This window comes from Salvelinus namaycush, chromosome 11 (genome assembly GCF_016432855.1).
Source record: "Salvelinus namaycush isolate Seneca chromosome 11, SaNama_1.0, whole genome shotgun sequence".
Lineage (NCBI taxonomy): Eukaryota > Metazoa > Chordata > Actinopteri > Salmoniformes > Salmonidae > Salvelinus > Salvelinus namaycush.
The window spans coordinates 21787257-21807364 of record NC_052317.1 but is presented as its reverse complement, the minus strand read 5'-3'; positions in this window follow the sequence as shown (position 1 = coordinate 21807364).

The window sequence follows — 20108 nt, the reverse complement described above, 5'->3', positions numbered from 1 at the left end:
ACCTAGTCAGTTGTCCAACTGAATGTATTCAACTGAAATATGTCTTCAGCATAGGCAGATATCCTTTGTGTTCTTGGGCACAGGGACTATGGTGTTCTTCTTGAAACATGTTGGTATTACAGACTCAGTCAGGGACAGGTTGAAAATGTCAGTAAAGACACTTACCAGTTGGTAAGCGCATGCACAGAGTACACGTCCTGGTAATCCGTCTGGCCCTGCCGCCTTGTGAATGTTGACCCGTTTAAAGGTCTTACTCAAATCAAATCAAATTTTACTTGTCACATACACATGGTTAGCAGATGTTAATGCGAGTGTAGCGAAATGCTTGTGCTTCTAGTTCCGACAATGCAGTAATAACCACCAATAACCGCTACGGCGAGTGTGATCACACAGTCGTCCGGAACAGCTGATGCTCTCATGCATGTTTCAGTGTAACTTGCCTCGAAGCGAGCATAGAAGTAATTTCGCTTGTCTGGCAGGCTCGTGTCACTGGGCAGCTCGTGGCTGTGCTTCCCTTTGTAGTCTGTAATAGTTTGGAAGTCCTGCCACATCCGACGCGCGTCGGAGCCGGTGTAGTACGATTCAATCTTAGTCCTGTATTGATGCTTTGCCTGTTTGACGGTTCGTCAGAGGGCATAGCGGTATTTCTTATAAGCTTCCGGGTTAGTGTCCAGCTCTACACTTTAACTCAGTGCGGATGTTGCCTGTAATCCATGGCCTCTGCTTGGGGTATATACGTACGGTCACTGTGGGGACGAAGTCATCGATGTCTTTATTGATGAAGCCAGTGACTGATGTGGTGTACTCCTCAATGCCATCGGAGAAATCCTGGAAAATATTCCAGTCTGTGCTAGCAAAACAGTCCTGCAGCTTAGCATCTGCTTCATCTGACCACTTTTTTATTGACTGAGTCACTGAGTACTTCCTGCTTTAGTTTTTGCTTGTAAGCAGGAATCAGGAGGATAGAATTATGGTCAGATTTGCCAAATGGAGGGCGGGGGAGAGCTTTGTGTGTGGAGTAAACGTGGTCAGTAAATTCTTACGGTATACATTAATCATAATGGTAGTTTGGCTTAGGAATACTTTACTTATCCTGGCGGCATGCTATTATGGTACGGTATAGCATCAGGGATCAAGGTGAGACCTAAGTGCAGACCGTGTGAAGTAACAATGTTTATTGTAACAATAGGGGCAGGCAAATGACAGGTCAAGGCAGGCAGTGGTCGATAATAACCCAGAGTAGGAGCAAGGTACAGGACGGCAGGCAGGCTCAGGGTCAGGGACAGGCTGAGTGGTCAGACGGGCGGGTACAGGGTCAGGAAAGGCAAGGGTCAAAAACCATGATGATGAGAAAAAGGGAGGCTGGGAAAAGACAGGAGCTGACACGACAACATTGGTAAGCTTGACAAACAAGACAAACTGGCACAGACTGACAGAAAACACAGGTATTAATACCCAGAGGATAAGTGGGGACGATGGGCGACACCTGGAGGGCGTGACATATAGTGCCTATTCTCTTTGTCTGAATCTTAGCCTATTAATTTTTATAAAAAATAAGTAAAACTAATTGAACTACTTTTTCAGATTGCAAAGGTGAAGAGGCTGTTGACCAGCAGTGGACATGTTACTGTGAGCAATAGTGAAGGAGTTCAAGAAGAGGTTTGATTCCAGGTTGAATTTCACATCTAGCTCTGTCCCCTTAACGATACAGAGGTTGCACCTGTCTGACTCTGCTGTGTACTACTGTGCTCTGATACCCACAGTGACAACAAGAGATTCAGACACTGAACAACAACTCAGGTTAGAGTGTTCAGACAATTTCAAAAGCTGACGATACACAGAAAGAGGAGGAGACAAGGATTTCATCATCTCATCATTGCCTAGTTACATCAGAGTGGTATTACTCTTCTCCCACTGATCTCACAGTAGCAGACATGGAACCCTGGCTGAGTCATTTACTGATTATTGCTGCATTTTGTTATGGTATTATAATATTATTTTAATGATTTGTTTTCTGCCTTTGCTCTCATTCTTTTCTTTATCAAACATATATTTCTCACTACAATACAACCAGTGTTAAGTTTATACTTTTATTTCCTCAATCATGTTGCTTGATTATTTTCCTCCTAATACAAATGTGTATTACATTATTTTCCAGAATGCAGAGGAGAAGACTCAGTCATTCAGCCACCAGGAGATGTGATCGCTACTGAGGGAGAACAGGTCACACTGGACTGTCAATTTGATACTCTAGATACAAATCCATACCTGTTCTGGTACAAGCAGGGAGCTAATGACTTCCCAAAGTATATGCTGAAACGGGCGACTTTCGGATCAGATAATGCCATTGAATTCCAGAGGAGATTTGATGCCCATCTCAATTTAACTACATTTAAATCAGAATCAAAATCAGTCCCCTTGACAATCCAGAGGTTGCAGCTGTCTGACTCTGCTGTGTACTACTGTGCTCTGAGGCCCACAGTGACAGGAAACCCAGAGACACTGTACAAAAACCTATAACATCTGATTACAGGGAGAAAGTTATCAACAGGCAGTAGAATGAATATGTCCTAAAACCATAACCCTAACCCCAACTTCATGTCAAGATCAGATATTAATTTCAAACAATTTTCTTCATAATGAAGTATAACATGAATGGAGTACCACTGCATCAAATACCCTAGTTTCATACTCCTAAATTTCCTTACACCTATGAAGACTCTATTCACTTCCATGCAGAAGAACTACAGAATTATATATCTGAACACTCAAAAGCAAATGTATATCTAATAATGACGCAATAGTTCCATCTTGTGTTCAACCTTCTGCCCAACAAGGTGAAAACTTAACAATGCTTGTATTTTCAAGGGTACGTTACTAGTGAGAGTCAATAAGTGTCAGTAAAGAATCATCAAATGATTAAATGATGCATGCAGCATGTCAACACTACAGGTGTCTGTGTTGTGGAATTCCCCCACCAAACAGAATATACATTCATTATGTTTTAACCCTTTCTTGTCACAATTGCATATTCTGTTTGTGCTTCTTGTATTCACAATTTGCAATTCATTTATACACTGAACAAAAATATAAATGCAACATTCAACTATTTCAAAGCTTTTACTGAGTTACAGTTCATATAAGTAAATCAGTCAGTTGAAACCAGGATTCTTGTCTACCTACTGAATTGACCATAACCCTAGAATTAACCCTAACCCTAGCTTCAGTTGGCGCAAATAATGAAACACATTAGAAGAAGCAGGATTATGAGGCAGAGTTAATCTGCCTAATTCCAGGCAGAGTTAAAACCTGATGAGGACAGGGGGTGCTGTTTTCACTTTTGGGGAAAAACGTGCCCAATTTAAACGGCCTCGTACTCAATTCTTGCTCATACAATATGCATATTATTATTACTATTGGATAGAAAACACTCTCTAGTTTCTAAAACCGTTTGAATTTTGTCTGTGGGTAAAACAGAACTCATTTGGCAGCACACTTTGTGACCAGGAAGTGGAAAGTCTGAAATCTATGTTCTGTTCAAGTGACTGCCTATAAATGGGCATGATACGTATGACTATACGTGCACGTCATACACCTTCACCCGGATGTCAAGAGGAAGTGAGAGGAAAAATGAGTTGATTATCTCTGTCTGACGTTGAATAAGCCCTCTTGGAACAACGTGTCCCCCATTTTCTGTTTTCTGCAAGGCGCGTGTTGGGACCTGTTATTGCCTACTGGAAAGCTGTCGTTATGGGCGAATATGATCTCCGGCTTTGATTTTATTTGATACATGTTACAATATCATCCTAAAGTATGTTTTTTCAATATAGTTTCATTAGATTATTGAAATTTATTCGGGACGTTAGGCGTGTTGCGTTGTTTGACTTTGTTGACGTTGGAGAGCTTAGCGCCGCAAGGCCAGTGTGCTTGCTAATTCAAGAGGGAAAAAGAACGTTCTGAATCCAAACAAAGACGGTTCTAGACAAGGGACCCCTTGTACAACATTCTGATAGAAGATCAGCAAAAGTAGGAACCATTTTGTGATGCTATTTCATATATATCTGTCGAACTGTGTACTAGTAGCTTTGCGCTCAGGTTTTGGTTATTCCCTTACCATAACTAAGTCTTATGTCGTAATGAAGATATTTTTAGAATTCTAACACTGCGATTGCATTAAGAACTAATGGATCTATCGTTTCCTATACAACATGTATTTTTTTGTAATGTTTATGAATAGCTATTTGGTCAGAATAGGTGAGAGTCTAATAGAAATATCCGCACATTCTGGGAAAAAGATGCTACGTTAGCACTTTATGCTACGTTATGCTACGTTGTATAACCACGGATTTCAGCTCTAAATATGCACATTTTCGAACAAAACATAAGTGTATGTATAACCTGATGTTATAGGACTGTCATCTGAGGAAGGTTTATGAAGGTTAGTGAAATTTAATATCCTTTGCTGGTTTATTCGCTAATGCTAACGTGCCTATTGCTATCGCTAACGTGCCTTGATGAATGAATGCGGTAGTGTGGTAGGCTATTGTAGTAAGCTAATATAATGCTATATTGTGTTTTCGCTGTAAAACACTTAAGAAATCGGAAATATTGGCTGTATTCACAAGATCTTTGTCTTTCATTTGCTATACACCATGTATTTTTCAGAAATGTTTTATGATGAGTATTTCGGTATGTCACGTTGGTGTCTGTAATTATTCTGGCTGCTTTCGGTGCAATTTCTGATTGTAGCCGCAATGTAAACTATGATTTATACCTGAAATATGCACATTTTTCGAACAAAACATAGATTTATTGTATAACATGTTATAAGACTGTCATCTGATGAAGTTGTTTCTTGGTTTCTTTGGTTTGTTCTAGGTTAGTTTGGTTGATTTTGTGCATGCTACCTGTGCTGTGAAAAATGTCTGTGCTTTTTTCTATTTGTTGGTGAGCTAACATAAATATATATTGTGTTTTCCCTGTAAAACATTTAAAAAATCGGACATGTTGGCTGGATTCACAAGATGTGTATCTTTCATTAGCTGTATTGGACTTGTTAATGTGTGAAAGTTAAATATATATTTTGAATTTCGCGCTCTGCCTTTTCAGTGGAATGTGGGAGGAGTTCCGCCTGCGGAACCCCAGAGTCAGACAGGTTAATCTGCCTTCTAGGCAGAGTTGCAAAGAAAAAGCCATATCTCAGACTGGCCAATAAAAAGAAAAGATTAAGATGGGCAAAAGAACACAGACACTGGACAGAGGAACTCTGCCTAGAAGGCCAGCATCCCGGAGTCGCCTCTTCACTGTTAACATTGAGATTGGTGTTTTGCGGGTACTATTTAATGAAGCTGCCAGGTAAGGACTTGTGATGTGTCTGTTTCTCAAACCAGGCACTCTAATGTACTTGTCCTCTTGCTCAGTTGTGCACCGGGGCCTCCTACTCCTCTTTCTATTCTGGTTAGAGACAGTTTGTGCTATCCTGTGAAGGGAGTAGTACACAGCATTGTACGAGATCTTCAGTTTCTTGGCAATTTGTCACATGGAATAGCCTTCATTTCTCAGAACAAGAATAGCCTGATGAGTTTAAGAAGAAGGTATTTCTTTCTGGCCATTTTGAACCTCAAATCGAACCCACAAATGCTGATGCTCCAGATACTCAACTAGTCTAAAGAAGGCCAGTTGTATTGCTTCTTTAATCAGAACAACTGTTTTCAGCTGTGCTAACATGATTTAAAAGGGTTGTCTAATGATAAATTAGCCTTTTAAAATTATAAACTTGGATTAGCTAACACAACGTGCCATTGGAACACAGTAGTGATTGTTGCTGACAATGGGCCTCTGTACACCTATGTAGATATGTCATAAAAAATCTGCCGTTTCCAGCTACAATAGTCATTTACAACACTAACAATGTCTACACTGTATTTCTGATCAATTTGATGTTATTTTAATAGACAAAAACATTTGCTTTTTTTTCAAAAACAAGGACATTTCCAAGTGACCCCAAACTTTTGAACGGTAATGTATATTTTATGGACCAAATCTAGAGACTGCATGGCGTCATAGTCTACATGGTGGCAGTGGTGGAAAAAGTACCCAATTGTCATCCTTGAGTAAAAGTAAAGACTCCTTAATGGAAAAGACTCAAGTGAAAGTCTCCCAGTAAAATACTACTTGAGTAAAAGTCTGAAAGTATTTGGTTTTAATATATACGTTAAGTATCAAAAGTAAAAAATAATGTTTTTTTTTTAAATTTCAGATTCCTTATATTAATTCTTTGGGATAGGGGGGCGCTGTTTTCACTTTGTAAAAAATCGTTCCCAAATTAAACTGCCTCGTACTCAATTCTTGCTCGTACAATATGCATATTATTATTACTATTGGATAGAAAACACTCTCAAGTTTCTAAAACTGTTTGAATTATATCTGTGAGTAAAACAGAACTCATTTTGCAGCAAACTTCCTGTCAGGAAGTGAAAAATCTGAAATCGAGGCTCTGTTCCAGGGCCTTCCTATTCATTTGCTTGAAATCTATGGATATACATGCACTTCATACGCCTTCCACTAGATGTCAAGAGGCAGTGAGAGTTGGAATGGGGTGTCTAGCTTGATCTGAGGTCGAACAAGAGCTCTTGGAATGACGTGACCACTATTTCCTTTGTTCAGCAAGGCGCGGGAAGGAACCCTGGATTGCGTTCTGAAAAGCTTTCGTTATAGACGGCTAATATCGCCGGCTTTGATTTTATTTGATAAATATGATAATATCATCGTAAAGTATGTTTTTTCAATATAGTTTTATCAGATTATTGAAAGTTTATCGGGAGTTTTGGCGGTTTCCGTTCTCTGCGTTTGGTGAAGATGGACAGCTTCGTGCCACTTGGCTAGCTTTGGTTGCTAATTCGACAGGAGAAAAGGACATTCTAAAACCAAACAACGATTGTTCTGGACAAAGGACCCCTTGTACAAGATTCTGATGGAAGCTCAGCAAAAGTAGGAACCATTTATGATGTTATTTCGTATTTCTGTGGAAAATGTTTAGTACTATTTTCCGCCCTCATTGCAGGCGCTGTCTCGCTATAACGTAAGCTGTATGTCGTATTAAAGTTATTTTTAGAATTCTAACACGGCGATTGCATTAAGAACTAGTGTATCTTTCATTTGCTGTACAACATGTATTTTTTAGTAAAGTTTATGATTAGTTCTTTGATTAGATTAGGTGAGTGTCAGAAATATATACGGATAATTTTGTGCAGTTTGGCTACGTATTCACATTGTAAAACCACGATTTGTACCGCTAAATATGCACATTTTCGAACAAAACATATCTGTATTGTGTAATATGATGTTATAGGACTGTCATCTGATGAAGTTTGTCAAGGTTAGTGAATAAATGTATATCTTTTGCTGTTTTTTTCGCTATCGCTACCTTTGCTGTGAATGAATGTGGTTGTGTGTTTGGCTATTGTGGTAAGCTAATATAATGCTATATTGTGTTTTCGCTGTAAAACACTTAAAAAATCTGAAATATTGGCTGGATTCACAAGATGTTTGTCTTTCATTTGCTGTACACCATGTATTTTTCATAAATGTTTTATAATGAGTATTTAGGCATTTCACGTTGGTCTCTGTAATTGTTCTAGCTGCTTCGGTGCTATTTGTGATTGTAGCTACAATGTAAAACTATGATTTATACCTGAAATATGCACATTTTTCGAACAAAACATAGATTTATTCTATAACATGTTATAAGACTGTCATCTGATTAAGTTGTTTCTTGGTTAGTGACTAAGTCTATCTCTATTTGGGGGTTTTGTGCAAGCTACCTGTGCTGTGAAAGAAATGTCTGTGCTTTTTTGTATTTGGTGGTGAGCTAACATAAATATACGTGGTGTTTTCGCTGTAAAACATTTAAAAAATCGGACATGTTGGCTGGATTCACAAGATGTTTATCTTTCATTTGCTGTATTGGACTTGTTAATGTGTGAAAGTTAAATATTTCAAAAAAATATTTTTTGAATTTTGCGCGCTGCCTTTTCAGTGGAAAGTGGGGGGGTGTTCCGCTAGCGGAACCCCGGGGCTAGACAGGTTAAGAAAACCAGATGGCACAATTATAATATTTCTTTCAATTTACAGATAGCCAGGGGCACACTCCAACACACAGACATAATGTACAAAGAAAGCATTTGTGTTGGGTGAGTACGCCAGATCCGAGGCAGTAGGGATGATCAGGGATGTGTGTGAATTGTACCGTTTTCCTGTCCTGTTAAGCCTTCAAAATGTAACGAGTACTTTTGGGTGTCAGGAAAAAAGTATGGATTAAAAAGTACATTCATTTCTTTAGGAATGTAGCGAAGTAAATGTTGTCAAAAATAGAAATCATATAGTACAGATACCCCCAAAAATGACTTAAGTAGATATTTAAATTCTTTACACCACTGCATGGTGATGTCATTGCCCACTATTTACGTTAATATGCACTGCAGAGACAGGGATTATGATCATGGTTGCATCCAGGGTCAGTCATTGGTTTCAATCATAAAACCAATCATCAGTTGACTTGAATAGTGTTTTAAAAAACCCTATATTTGATGTGTCTGCAGTGAAAGGTTACAGAGCTAGAACAATGTTTGCCAGACCATGAGACTAATGGGTATTCTCACAAAATCCTCTGAAGCGTCCGAATGGCCTACAAACTAGCATGACCCCTCTATGGAAAGATGAGACTCTGAAAAACACACTGGTGTTGTCCATTTTGCTCTATGGCCCAGACACACCGACTTCAGACGCGTCTTGGGACTCGTCTGAAGTCGGTACAGCCTATCTGCCAACTTCTGTCTGTAGCGTCAGAACAGTTTGGGTTACACACTAATATAACCCCTCGTGGAAAGGTGAGACTCATGAACAAATGTGAATCTCACGAAAACGTATATGTCGGTTGTTTTGGTCTAGGATGCCCACGGGCCTCAAGACTCGTCTGAAGGTCCCACGGTACCAGTTGAAAAAGAAATGGAAGTACAGTATATTTGGAGACTTTTTAGTGCCAAAAAAATACATAAAAAAAACATAAATCCTGATCTTTCTTATATGTCTCAGATATAGGACAGACAGTTCAGAAAAAACTTCCTTTTAATTTATTTGACAGACTACTGTATATTTTGTTCCATGTAGTGTTAGTCAATGCATTTGTATGGGCTAATTGCAGGAAGACCAAAGAAAACATTTCATAAAAATATTTTGTCTTATATTTTTTTAATACTTTAAGTGATCTTAAAATTCTAAATCAAATAGCTAAATGTTGCTTCTTATGACCTTCTTAAAATAATTCCATGTAGCTTAGGACAACCCCCCTCCCTCAGATAAGACAGGGCTTAGACTGAAGAGGGTATTAATGCATAGTAAGGATAACTATTTGTGGCATTGGGCAGCATAGCCCAGGTCTATATTCGACTGATCCATAGGCTACTGTAGACTGTGCCTTTCTTTCTAATTTTGTTGCAAATCCTCAGTGGATATAAGATTTTATTATATTTTCATTTTATTGTATTTGTCAGATGACCTCAAATGTAATTTTCAAATGACTTGTATAAGAAGACAACATTATGTAAATTAGATATTTCATTTTTCAAAATATATCAAATTTAACAAGGAATCCCTCTTGCTGTTTAACTAAATAATTGAATATACAATAAGCTTCTCCTCTACTGCAGCACTCCTACAGTGGACGGACCATAAAGTCTATAACAGTCTATTCTTCCTCTACACATGAATCATAATGGCACATTGGCTTAGGAATACTTTGCTTATCCTGGCTGCATGTTATTTTGGTACGGTGTTTCTCCTTTCTACATTCTCATTCTATGAACCTTTGCATATTATGTATTATAAAACCACAAAATATATTTTTTCCGATTGCAGAGGTGAAGAGTCTGTTGACCAGCAGAGTGGACATGTTACTGCCTTTGAAGGAGGACTGGTAACACTCAGCTGTAACTACACTACTAGTAGTACATCTCCTGATCTCTTCTGGTACATCCAGTTAACCAGGAACTCTCCTCAGTATGTCCTGAGAAGAGATCGTTATTCAGAAGGGAGCAATAGTGATGAGTTCCAGGGGAGGTTTGTTTCCAGGCTGAATATCACATCTTGCTTTGTAGAGTGCTTGTCACAGGATTCTCAATGTTTGACAATACACAAAAAGAGGAGGAGGGAAGATGTCATGGTGTCATCACGGCCGAGCTACATCAGAGTGGTTTTACTCTTCTCCCATTGATCTCATAGTAGCAGACATGGGACCCTGGCTGAGTAATTTACTGATTCTTGCTGCATGTTGTTATGGTATTATAATATTATTTTTCAAATTTGTTTACTGCCTTTGCTCGAATCCCTTTCTTTTCAAACATATTTTTCAGTATAATACTACCAGTATTAGATTCACACTTTTTTATTCACTCAATCATGTTGCTTGATTATTTTCCTCCTAATACAAATGTGTATTACATTATTTTCCAGAATGCAGAGGAGATGACTCAGTCATTCATCCACCAGGAGATGTGATTGCTACTGAGGGAGAACAGGTCACACTGGACTGTCAATTTGATGCGGATGATACTAGAAATCTCAACCTGTTCTGGTACAAGCATGAATTAAATGGCTTCACAAAGGTCATGTGGGACGTTTTTCTTTTGGAAGTAAAATTGCCACTGAGTTCAAGGATAGATTTGATGCCCATCTCGATGCAGACTCCAAGTCAGTCCCCTTGATGATCCAGAGGTTGCAGCTGTCTGACTCTGCTGTGTACTACTGTGCTCTGAGGCGCACTGTGAAAACAGGATATACAGCCTCATTACAAAAACTATTTGATAGTGTGATATAAGACTCTTAGAGAGCCTAGTGGAAGCTCCTCCTCAATGCTTCCTAAAGCAGAGTTAGAGAAGTGGTTTCAAAAGTTTGACACATACAAGTGTGTTTTCTCTCTCCTTACCTACATATCTCACAGTATACATGGAATCTTGGCTGAAGAATATTCTAATTCTTTCTGCATTTTGTTGGGGTATGATACATTTTTTGATTTGCTTACTGCCATTGCTTTATTATCCCTTTATGTTGTCATGAAAAATAGAGAAAGTTGCTCACTTTATATGCTCCCAATGATTTAATGGGTATAAATCATCAAAAAGCCTTAATTTTTTCAACATATATAATTTCTCTCCAGAATGCAGAGGAGACAGAGTGTTACAGCCAAAAGGAGTTGTGACGGCTACTGAAGGAGGACAAATAACACTTGTCTGTCATTATGAAACAGACGATCCAAGTCCATATCTATATTGGTACAAACAGGGAGCAAACGACTTCCCCAAGTATATGCTTATGAGGCACAAATTTGGAACTGGGGGCAATGCTACTGAGTTCAAGAAGAGATTTCATGCCGATCTAGATGCCAACTCCAAATCAGTCCCCTTGACGATCCAGAGGGTGCAGCTGTCTGACTCTGCTGTGTTCTACTGTGCTCTGAAGCCCACTGTGACAACAGGATATACAACCCCTTTACAAAAACATAGTCACAATACACCTGTCTACAGTATACAGCACCAATTTGAAATTGACACAGTAACTTTCGCACTACCTCCTTGATACTACCAAGACTAGTGGTAGCAGATGGTGATAATAATTGCAATGATAATGATGATTGTAGAGTAAGTCATTTTTTATGCCAAAAAAGTTACCTCTTCCAATTCAGCTCTAAATGTCATCTTAGTCCCATAGACTAGAAGTAACATAGTAAATGTAAATCCGGGACACTCAAATTAGCATGAAATGTTATGTTTGTTATGGTTACTTAAGACAGAAAGTTACTTAAGCCAAATCCTTAACCCTTTCAGAAAACCACTCCCCTAATCCTAACCTTAACCCTTTAACCTAACTCCTAACCCTAACCCCTAATCTAGCTAACATTATCCAGCTAGCTGACGTTGGTGTTAGCCACCTAGTCACCTACTGTTGCTAACATCAGCCACAACACATTGGAATTCGTAACATATCATACATTTAGCAAATTCATAACATATTGTACAATTTGCAAATAATAACATATTGTATGTTTTCAAATTGACATCCACAAATGAGTACATAGCATTTGAAATGTAACATATCATACTAAATGGACTGGTTCGGCTTTACTTACAGGATAATACAAAATGCTCTGAGACCAGGTTGTAAATGTAGACATAAGAGACATTAAAATGCCATTACAAAATGTCATAGATTAGAAAATAGACCATTGTTTTATTTTTAGAGTTGGCCTAGTAGTGTTACTTAGATGAATTAAGAATAAAGTAATATTCAGTATTGTGTACATAGTATTGGAAAAACCAGCATCAACCACAAGGGGGCCGCATTACCAAGTAAGTGTTGCTTTCAACTCTAAAATGACTTGTTTACAGTATTTGCTCATGCCCTCTGTTCTGTTCTGCATGGTCTAGGCCTGCTGCCACTAAGACAGGAATCAAGCGAGCACACCCATTTCTATATTGTAACATCAGTTTGTCTTGCTCTTTGTATCCTATGATAATTATGGGACATTGACTGTGATAGTTTGTTTAGGGTGTTGCAATTACAGATAGAACCTTACTCCTCTGAAATGTCAATCTTGGTTCTATCTGACACTTCTGAATTAGACATGTTCAGTTAAAAAAACTGTAGCTATTTGAATACATGAATAATATGGTATACTATTTGACCAAGATAGAGTAGTAACACCTCATCAAATACATTAGAAAATGTATTATTATCATCAGGCAAATTACTATCATCATTGAACAACCATGTGACAACATCATTTACTTTAAGACTAATGACAGTGTTGTTATTTTGCTTACATGCCATTATTGCTGGGTAGATCAGCTTAGAGAGAGATGGCAATGACGTGTTCTGATTGGTCTGTCTTCATTTGCTCAGGCTTGTGATTGGATTGCAGATAGAACCTTATAGCACCAAGTTGAAATGGGTTAAAACTTCTTGTCAATAGGGGGGCGCTGTTTTCACTTTGGAAAAAATCGTGCCCAAATGAAACGGCCTCGTACTCTTTTCTAGATCATACAATATGCATATTATTATTACTATTGGATAGAAAACACTCAGATGTTTCTAAAACTGTTTTAATTATATCTGTGAGTAAAACAGAACTCATTTTGCAGCAAACTTCCATACAGGAAGTGAAAAATCTGAAAACGAGGCTCTGTGTCAGGGCCTGCCTATTCAACTGGCTTTTATTTATCGATGTGCATGCACTTCATACGCCTTCCACTAGATGTCAACAGGCAGTGGAAGGTGGAATGGGGTGTCTAGCTTGATCTGAGGTCGAATGAGAGCTTTTGGAGTGACAGGTCCGGAATTTTCTTTGTCTTCTAAGGCGCGCGGCGGAGCTCGACATTGTCTTCTGAAAAGCGTTAGGTATACACGGCGAATATCTCCGGCTCTGATTTTATTTGATACATGTGATAATAACATCATAAAGTAGTTTTTTTCAACCGAGTTTTATCAGTTTATTCAACGTTTATAGGGACTTTTGGAGTTTTCCGTTCTTTGCGTCAAGAGAGGATGGGAATGTTAGCAACCTTGGCTAGCATTGTGGCGCGAATTCGACAGAAGAAATGGACATTCTAAAACCAAACAACGATTTATTCTGGACCAAGGACTCCTTGTACAACATTCTGATGGAAGCTCAGCAAAAGTAAGAAAACATTTATGATGTTATTTCGTATTTCTGTGTAAAATGTTGAGTCCTATTCTCCGCCGTTTTGGTGAGCGCTGTCTCGCAATAACGCAAGCTGTATGTTATGGTAAAGTATTTTTTTTAAATCTAACACAGCGGTTGCATTAAGAACCAGTGTATCTTTCATTTGCCATACAACAAGTATTTTTATGTAAAGTTTTTTATGAGTTCTTTGGTCAGATTAGGTGAGTGTCCAAAATATCTCCGGAGATTCTGGTGAATCGATGCTACGTATTCACAATGTATAACCAGGATTTGTAGCTATAAATATGCACATTTTTGAACAAAACATAATTGTATTGTATAACATGATGTTATAAGACAGTCATCTGATGAAGTTGTCCAAAGGTTAGTGATTAATTTTATATCTTTTGCTGATTTTTTGCGAAAGCTACCTTTGCGGTGAATAAATGCGTTTGTGTGTTTGGCTATTGTGGTAAGCTAATATAATTCTATATTGTGTTTTCTCTGTAAAACACTTAATGCAGATGGATCATCCTAGTTTTAATTTTTTTTCACTTAAAAATTAACTTATTCAAAAATCTGACTACACATGAAGAACCATACAAATATCAATTAGATGTGATGTGACTAACATATTTTCCACAAAAATGTCATATAGAACCTTAAAGTCCCAAGGCATTCTTCTTTGTTTCCAGAATGCAGAGCAGCAGACAGTGTTACTCTGTCGAAGAGAGAAGTGACTGCTTATGCTTTCCTGTAACTATACAGTGAAGGCAGATAGTCGTACTCTGGATCAGGTCTCTAATTCCTTTATCTCGTAACAACTAACAATAATCCATATAAGGTGAGAGGTGATCGACAAGACTTTAGACTGTCTGTTAATCTGAATGAAGAGAGAACCTGTGTGGATCTGGGGATCTCCTCTGCTGAAGTGACAGACTCTGCTCTGTACTATAGTACTACACCCTGACGGCCACAGTGACAGGAACCCCAGATTCACTGTACAAAATCCTTTCATATGGGATTCATACAATAAAATGGAGGGAATCTACCTCCTACACTACCCAGTAGAGGGAATGAGAGATGCAGTATCACTGAAGAGAGGACACATGAGAGGAGGTAGAGAAGTGGAGAGAAGTGGAGAGAAGAGGAGACATTGAGCATCTTTATAGCAACTGTACTTTGGGGTGGAGCTTGTAGGTAAACTAAGCAGAAATGATCAACAATTAAACCTTGCAGATGAAGTTGGTTTGGAGTATTCAGCTTCTGTTGTGCTATTAGTCAGTTTGACTTCCAACCCCAGCCATGTTGTTCATCTGGTCAATCACTATGTTCTCAGTAATTGGTAAGTTATGGCTTTCAAAGTAGTGACATGTTTTCTGTTTTGAAAATTACAACGATAAATAAAAAAATATATATAAAAATGATTCAATGTTAATCTCTTCCCATTTGCAGGGGGTAGTTATGAGCAGACTATCGAGCCAAACCAACATGAAGTGTATGCAGAAGTGGGTAGTAATGTTCTTCTTTCATGCAACTACTCCTCAGCGTACAATCTACTATGGTATAAACAGTCTCCAGGATCAGCTCCCCAATATCTTCTGCTCATCCCGCACTCCACTGGGACTGAATATAGAGCTGGTTCTCTTGATGCTCGCTTCTCTGGTAAACTGAACAAAGAGAAGACCGGTGTTGATCTGGAGATCTCCTCTGCTGAAGTGACAGACTCTGCTCTGTACTACTGTGCTCTGACGCCCACAGTGACAGGAAACCCAGAAACACTGTACAAAAACCTAACATCGCCTGAGAGAGTATTTCTGCTCTGTAGTTCCAAGTTTTATTTGACAATAGTTCCATCAAGTGGAGTCAACATGCACCCATTCTATTGTGTCAAGAGGAGGAGCTTAGTGTTACACATAACATATAATGACTGGAACTGATTCACCCAGAGAATGAATGTTCCAATAGAAGATAATTTTACAGAGAAGTCTCTGTCTTTCACCCAGTGGCTATGATGCTGCTCTATTCAGTTTTTGTGCACTTGTAGTTAAGAATAAACTCTCCATTAAAAAGCTCTTGACGCTAGGGGTCAGAATTTCTTTTTCTTAAAATAACGTTCCCAAGGTAAACTGACATTTTCTCTGGCCCAGATCGTAGAATATGCATATCATTTACAGATTAGGATAGAAAACACTCCAAAGTTTCCAAAACTGTCAAAATATTGTCTGTGAGTATAACAAAACGTGTTATGCAGCCGAAAACCTGAGAAAATCCAACCCGGAAGTGATATTAAAAATAAAAAAAATCTGTGTTTCCTGGACCGTCTTTCTTCCATTTAAAGGGGTATCAACCAGATTCCTTTTCCAATGGCTTCCTCAGGCTGTGACCAGGCTTTAGACATAGTTTCAGGCTTATATTTTGAAAAATGAGCGTGATTTTTCAAAAGTAGTCAGGTGTCCTCCGAATAGTTCCTGCGCGCGCGAGAGGAGCTCTCCATTTTCCTTTTCTCTCTTAACCTTTACTTAACACCCATCCCGGATCCGGGAGCATCCTCATCAGTAAAAGCTGACTAGCATAGCCTAGCATAGCACCACAAGTAAATAATAGCATATAAATATCATGAAATCACAAGTCCAATACAGCAAATGAAAGATAAACATCTTGTGAATCCAGCCATCATTTCCGTTTTACAGCGAAAACACAATATGTATTTCTATTAGCTAACCATAATAGCCAAAGACTCAACCGCATATTTTCACCATGTTTCTACCGCATAGGTAGCTATCACAAAACCGACCAAATAGAGATATAATTAGTCACTAACCAAGAAACAACTTCATCAGATGACAGTCTTATAACATGTTATACAATAAATTTATGTTTTGTTCGAAAATGTGTATATTTGAGGTATAAATCATAGTTTTACATTGCAGCTACCATCAAAAATATCACCAAAGCAGCCAGAATAATTACAGAGAGCAACGTGAAATACCTAAATACTCATCATAAAACATTTATGAAAAATACATGATGTACAGCAAATGAAAGATAAACATCTTGTGAATCCAGCCAATATTTCCAATTTTTTAAGTGTTTTACAGCGAAAACACAATATAGCATTATATTAGCTTACCACAATAGCCAAACACACAACCGCATTTATTCACCGCATAGATAGCATTCGCAAAAACCAGCAAAAGATATACAATTAATCACTAACCTTGACCAACTTCATCAGATGACAGTCTTATAACATCAGGTTATACAATACACTTATGTTTTGTTCGAAAATGTGCATATTTAGAGCTGCAAACCGTGGTTATACATTGTGAATATGTAGCATCGATTCACCAGAATGTCCGGAGCTATTTTGGACACTTACCTAATCTGACCAAAGAACTCATCATAAACTTTACATAAAAATACTTGTTGTATGGCAAATGAAAGATACACTGGTTCTTAACTTCTTGAGCCTATGGGGGCGCCATTTCGACTTTGTAAAAATGAGTTCCCAAATTAAACTGCCTCGTACTCAATTCTTGCTCGTACAATATGCATATTATTATTACTATTGGATAGAAAACAGTCTCTAGTTTCTAAAACCGTTTGAATTATTTCTCTGAGTGAAACAGAACTCATTCTGCAGCACATTTCCTGTCAGGGAGTGAGATTTCAGAAATCGAGGTCCCTGTTCTGAGGTCAGTTTATAAGTCCCCATGTAAGCCATCGGGCTACATGCACTGCATACGCCTTCCTCTAGATGTCAGTAAGCGGGGAGAATTTGAATGGAGTGGATTGCGCAATCTGGGACCCTATATAAGACCGTGGAACGGAAGTACCGTCCTTTTCAACGGTGCGCCTGGCGCAAGAAGACATCACAATGGCGTCCTGCAAACGCTTTCGTTTTAGTAGTTCTATATCTCCGGTCATGTTTTTATTCGTTATAGGTGTTAAAGACATCATAAGGTAATTAATTTAAACCGACTTATAGCAGTTTATAGCAGTTTATTGCGATTTTCCTGGATTTCTTTGTCATGCGCTTTCACGAGTTGGACACCTCTCCAGTGGGTGGCTAACGTTAGCGGCTATTTCGACAGGACAAGAGGACATCTTTCAACCCAAAGACGATTGTTCTGGAGAAAGGACACCTTGCCCAAGATTCTGATGGAAGCTCAGCTAATAGTAAGCAGTCTTTATGCTGTTAATTCGTACTTATGTTGACAAATGTCAAATAATAATTCCGCCATGAATTATGGTGCGGTCTCGCTTTGGCGCACGCTGTATTGCGCAGTACCGTTAATTTTAAAAATCTAACACAGCGATTGCATTAAGAACTAATTTATCTTTCATTTGCTGTCCAACTTGTATTTTTTAGTAAAGTTTATGAATAGTTTTCGATTAGAATAGGTGCCTCTCCAAGATGGTGCCGGACAGATTGCTTGAATTTTTGGCCACTAATCACATTGTATAACCACGATTTGTGCCGCTAAATTTGCACATTTTCGAACAAACTCTATATGCATTGTGTAATATGATGTTATAGGACTGTCATCTGAAGAATTCTGAGAAGGTTAGTGAAAAAATTAATATCTTTTGGTGGTTTATACGTTATCGCTATGTTTGGCTTGAATCAATGCTGTTGTGATGTTTGCTATTGTGGTAAGCTAATATAACGCTATATTGTGTTTTCGCTGTAAAACACTTAGAAAATCTGAAATATTGTCTGGATTCACATTTAAGTCATTTAGCAGACGCTCTTATCCAGAGCGACTTACAAGTTGGTGCATTCACCTTATGATATCCAGTGGAACAACCACTTTACAATAGTGCATCTAACTCTTTTAAGGGGGGGGGGGGGGGGGGGTTAGAAGGATTACTTTATCCTATCCTAGGTATTCCTTAAAGAGGTGGTGTTTCAGGTGTTTCCGGAAGGTGGTGATTGACTCCGCTGACCTGGCGTCATGGGGGAGTTTGTTCCACCATTGGGGTGCCAGAGCAGCGAACAGTTTTGACTGGGCTGAGCGGGAGCTGTACTTCCTCAGAGGTAGGGAGGCGAGCAGGCCAGAGGTGGATGAACGCAGTGCCCTTGTTTGGGTGTAGGGCCTGATCAGAGCCTGAAGGTACGGAGGTGCCGTTCCCCTCACAGCTCCGTAGGCAAGCACCATGGTCTTGTAGCGGATGCGAGCTTCAACTGGAAGCCAGTGGAGAGAGCGGAGGAGCGGGGTGACGTGAGAGAACTTGGGAAGGTTGAACACCAGACGGGCTGCGGCGTTCTGGATGAGTTGTAGGGGTTTAATGGCACAGGCAGGGAGCCCAGCCAACAGCGAGTTGCAGTAGTCCAGACGGGAGATGACAAGTGCCTGGATTAAGACCTGCGCCGCTTCCTGTGTGAGGCAGGGTCGTACTCTGCGAATGTTGTAGAGCATGAACCTACAGGAACGGGTCACCGCCTTGATGTTAGTTGAGAACGACAGCGTGTTGTCCAGGATCACGCCAAGGTTCTTAGCACTCTGGGAGGAGGACACAATGGAGTTGTCAACCGTGATGGCGAGATCATGGAACGGGCAGTCCTTCCCCGGGAGGAAGAGCAGCTCCGTCTTGCCGAGGTTCAGCTTGAGGTGGTGATCCGTCATCCACACTGATATGTCTGCCAGACATGCAGAGATGCGATTCGCCACCTGGTTATCAGAAGGGGGAAAGGAGAAGATTAATTGTGTGTCGTCTGCATAGCAGTGATAGGAGAGACCATGTGAGGATATGACAGAGCCAAGTGACTTGGTGTATAGCGAGAATAGGAGAGGGCCTAGAACAGAGCCCTGGGGGACACCAGTGGTGAGAGCACGTGGTGCGGAGACAGATTCTCGCCACGCCACCTGGTAGGAGCGACCTGTCAGGTAGGACGCAATCCAAGCGTGGGCCGCGCCGGAGATGCCCAACTCGGAGAGGGTGGAGAGGAGGATCTGATGGTTCACTGTATCAAAGGCAGCCGATAGGTCTAGAAGGATGAGAGCAGAGGAGAGAGAGTTCGCTTTAGCAGTGCGGAGCGCCTCCGTGACACAGAGAAGAGCAGTCTCAGTTGAATGACTAGTCTTGAAACCTGACTGATTTGGATCAAGAAGGTCATTCTGAGAGAGATAGCAGGAGAGCTGGCCAAGGACGGCACGTTCAAGAGTTTTGGAGAGAAAAGAAAGAAGGGATACTGGTCTGTAGTTGTTGACATCGGAGGGATCGAGTGTAGGTTTTTTCAGCAGGGGTGCAACTCTCGCTCTCTTGAAGGTGGAAGGGACGTAGCCAGCGGTCAAGGATGAGTTGATGAGCGAGGTGAGGTAAGGGAGAAGGTCTCCGGAAATGGCCTGGAGAAGAGAGGAGGGGA